The sequence below is a fragment of the Myotis daubentonii genome, chromosome 1 (assembly GCF_963259705.1).
Source record: "Myotis daubentonii chromosome 1, mMyoDau2.1, whole genome shotgun sequence".
Taxonomy (NCBI): domain Eukaryota; kingdom Metazoa; phylum Chordata; class Mammalia; order Chiroptera; family Vespertilionidae; genus Myotis; species Myotis daubentonii.
The window spans coordinates 137,364,512-137,368,634 of NC_081840.1; the positions used below are offsets into that span (position 1 = coordinate 137,364,512).

General features: G+C 48.7%; 1 pseudogene; it reads left to right on the forward strand.

Moving 5' to 3' along the window:
* Positions 1 to 814: 814 nt before the first annotated feature.
* LOC132226834 (transketolase-like protein 1) lies at positions 815 to 3,788 on the forward strand (annotated as a pseudogene).
* The last annotated feature ends 335 nt before the right edge of the window (positions 3,789 to 4,123 follow it).

The window sequence follows — 4,123 nt, forward strand, 5'->3', positions numbered from 1 at the left end:
AAAAGGGTAATATGCCTCCTAGCACCGGGATCAGTGGAGCCGAGAGGCCTCTTGGCACCAGGATCAGCGTGACGGGGGCAGCGCCCAAACCCCCTGATTGCCCTACGGCTCTGTGTGTGACAGGGGGTGGGGCCACAACCTCCCTATCCGCCCTGCTCTGTTCGTGACAGGGGAAGGCGCCCCAACCTCCTGATCAGCCCTGCTCTGTGCCTGATATGGGGGAGCTCCCCAACCTCTGATCGCCCTGCGGCTCTGTGTGTGACAGGGTGCAGCGCCCCAACCCCCCCCTCCCATGGGCCCTGCTCTGTGTGTGATGAGGTAGAGCCATAACCTCCCCATCGGCCCTACCCTGAGTGTGAGAGTGGTGGCATCCCAACCCCCTGACCCGCCCTGCTCTGTGTGTGACAGGGGGCGGTGCCCCAACTCCCCTATCGGCCCTACTCTCTGAGTGATGGGGGGGGGGAGCTCCTCAACCCCCGATGGGCCCTGCTCTGTGCATGACAGGGGGCAGCGCCCCAACCCCCTGATTGGCCCTGCTCTGTGCGTGACAGGGGTTGGCGCCGCAACCTCCCCATCGACCCTGCCTTGAGTGTGACAGGGGGCGGTGCCCCAACCCCCCAATCAGCCCTGCTCTGGCCCGACCAGGGGCTGCACCGAGGGATTGGGCCTGCCCTCTGCCACCCGGGAGCAGGCCTAAGCCAGCAGGGCGTTATCTCCCGAGGGGTCCCAGACTGCGAGAGGGCACAGGCCAGGCTGGGGGCCCCCCCTTCCCCCCAAGTGCACAAATTTTTGTGCACCGGGCCTCTAGTCAATTTATAAAATAAAAAAAAACGAGAATGGATGGTCAGGAAGCTAAGGGCAGCTGCCACAATACAAGTCACAGTAACTGGCCTACTTTCCAGACCCGAGTCAATTCTCAGATCTGGAACCCATTGACTGAAGGGAGGCTGGTGCCAATGAGAATGGAGCCTGAAAGACTCTATTAAGTGTATTCAGGATATTGTTTCAATCCTTTTACCAGGTGACAGAGTTTATAAAAGTCTGGCTCTGCAGCAGTTCTAGGCACCAGTGCAAGCAGCCCTGCCATATCACTCAGCAGATTCCATGGTATTAAAGGGTTCTGTGCTTCAAAAAGATTCACATTTTCTCTTCAGACTCTGACGGGGTAGCAGTGATGACCCACAGTGAGGTGAGCATAGCCATGACTGAGGAAGACAAACCCTATGCAGATGCTGTGCAGGTGTTTCGGGACCTGGCCTGCGCATCCAGCTCCATCAGGACCAAGTGGCCTCGAGTTCCGGTCACCCACATCGTGCAGCAGTGCTGCTCAGATCATGTCCATGCTGTCCTGCCACATCATGAAATAGGAACAGGAGGACCAAGAGAACCTGAAAAACAGTCAATGCATCCTTTGCTGGCTACTCCCGTTTGTTGATGTGGCAATTTGGATGGTAAGGACCAGGATTGGGGACTGCCTGCAGCATGGTATATAATGGCAGATACTTTGACAATGCTAGCTATGGGTGTTCTGTCTCTTGGGAGATGGCGAGTCTTGGGAAAACTCCATCTGGGATGCACTGGCTTTCAGTTCTCACTACAATCTGAATGATCTCATGGCCATCTTCCACAGTGGCGTCTTGCCTGTCGAGAACTGCATAGACATCCATCAGAAGCGCTGTGAAGCCTTTGGGAATACAGTGGGGCCTTGACTTATGAGTGTCTCGACTAACGAGTTTTTTGAGATACAAGCCGTCTCTCGGCCGATTTTTTGCTTTGAGTTGCGAGCCAAAATTCGGGTTACGAGCCAGCTTCAGATACCCCACCGCTAGTTGGCGCAGCGAACGTCACAGTGAACGCCACACCATCAGCCCAGCATCACGTGTCTCACTCGTTCACTTTATGATTTGACATACGAGTAATTTGAGTTACGAGCTCCGTCACGGAACGAATTAAACTCGTAAGTCAAGACCCCACTGTACTTAAGTGATGGATGGCCCTGATGTGGAGGCGCTGTGTATGGTTTTCTGACAAGCAACTCAAGTGAAAAACAAGCCCACTGCTGTAACTGCCAAGACCTTCAAGGGCCAGGGCACTCCAAGCCTCGAGGATGCAGAAAATTGTCATGGAAAGCCAATAACAACAGAAAGAGCAGATGCAATTATCAAACTAATTGAGAGCCAGATAGAGACCTACAGACAGCTTGAACCAAAGCCCCCTGTTGAAGACTCACCTAAAATCAACATCACAGACATAGAGATCACCTCTCTGCCTGCTTGAAAGTCGGTGACAAGGTAGCTACTCACAAAGCATGTGGTTTGGCTCCGGCTAAGCTGGGCCATGCAAATGATAGAGTCATTGTGCTGGACAGTGACACCAAGAACTCCACCTTCTCTAAGATATTCAAGAAGGAGCACCAGGGTTAAAAATGGAACTCCCATTTGATCCAGTGATCCCACTTCTAGGAATATATCCCAAGAAGCCAGAAACACCAATCAGAAAGGATATATGCACTCCTATGTTCATAGCAGCACAATTCACCATAGCTAAGATTTGGAAACAGCCTAAGTGCCCATCAGCAGATGAGTGGATTAAAAAACTGTGGTACATCTACACAATGGAATACTGTGCTGCTGTAAAAAAGAAGGAATTTTACCATTTGCAAAGTCATGGATGGAACTGGAGAGCATTATGCTAAGTGAAATAAGCCAGTCAATGAAGGAAAAATACCACATGATCTCACTCATTTATGGCTAATAAAGACCATTATAGACTGATAAACAAAAATAGATACAGAGGCAGAGCAGCATCGAACAGACTGTCAAACTACAGCGGGAAGGCCGGGGAGGATTGGGAGGGGGTGGGTAAGAGATCAACCAAAGGACTTGTATGCATGCATATAAGCATAACCAATGGGCACAAGACACTGGGGGGTAGGGGAGGCCGGGGGAAGGTCAAGGGGCAAAAAAAGGAGACATATGTACTACTCTTTATAATACTTTAAGCAATAAAACAAAATTTTTTAAAAAAAGAAGCACCAGGAATGCCTCATCAAATGTTTTATTGACGAGCAAAAAATGGTTAACGTGGTGAATGCCATCTGTGGTGAGACCATTGTTTAGCACCTTTGCTGCCTTTTAAACCCGAGCATTTGATCGGGTCTGGGTTGGAACCATCTCTCATACCAACATCCACATTATTGGGTCCCACTGCGGGCTATCCATTACTGATGGTCCTGGAGGATTTGGTCATGTTCTGAGCAGTTCCCAACTGCACTATTTTCTATCAAGTGATGCAGACTGACAGAGCATGCTGTGGTCCTGGTGGCCAATACCAACGGGATATGCTACATTCAGACCAATGGACCCAAAACTGAGGTTATTTACACCCCACAAGAAAGTTTTGAGATTTGACAGGCCAAAGTCATTAGCCAGAGTGTCAACAATAAGGCCAGTCATTGGAGTTACTCTGCGTAAAGTCTTAGCAATTGTTGATGATCTTTCCAAAAACAAAATATCCAGCGACATGTGTACCATTAAATCCCTGGATGCTGACCTCATCATCTCTAATGCAAAATGCACAGATGGCCAAATATCACAATAGGGGATCACCACCCAGAAGGTGGCATTGGGGAGGTCTGTTCAACTGCTTCTATGGAGCCTGGCATTCTGGTCCATGGGCTGGCAGTGCAAGGAGTTCCTCCAAGTGGGAAGTCTAGTGAACTCCTGGATATGTTTGGAATTAGTGCCAAACACATTATAGTGGCTATGAAATGTATGTTAACAAACTAAAATACTGTTGACATCTCTACATTTATGCCTGTTAAACCATCATTTAAATCTATAATGTGTGTTCTTTGTTGTTCTTGAAAGCAAAGCAAGTTAACTACCTTCCAGTTAAGTCATAACTACATATACAAGTATAACTCTCATCTTTAAGTAATTAAAGTAGGTTATAAGATTTTAAGTGACAGAAGAGCTAACAAAACAACCACATAAAGTTTTATGATGAGACTATAGATATCTGGGCTGGGGATCAACATAGGGTTGCAGTTTCTTAAATGTGGGTATTTTCCTCCTAAGTAAAGAAGACGTGAACTGTAGACTGCAACTACCTGGGTTATGCA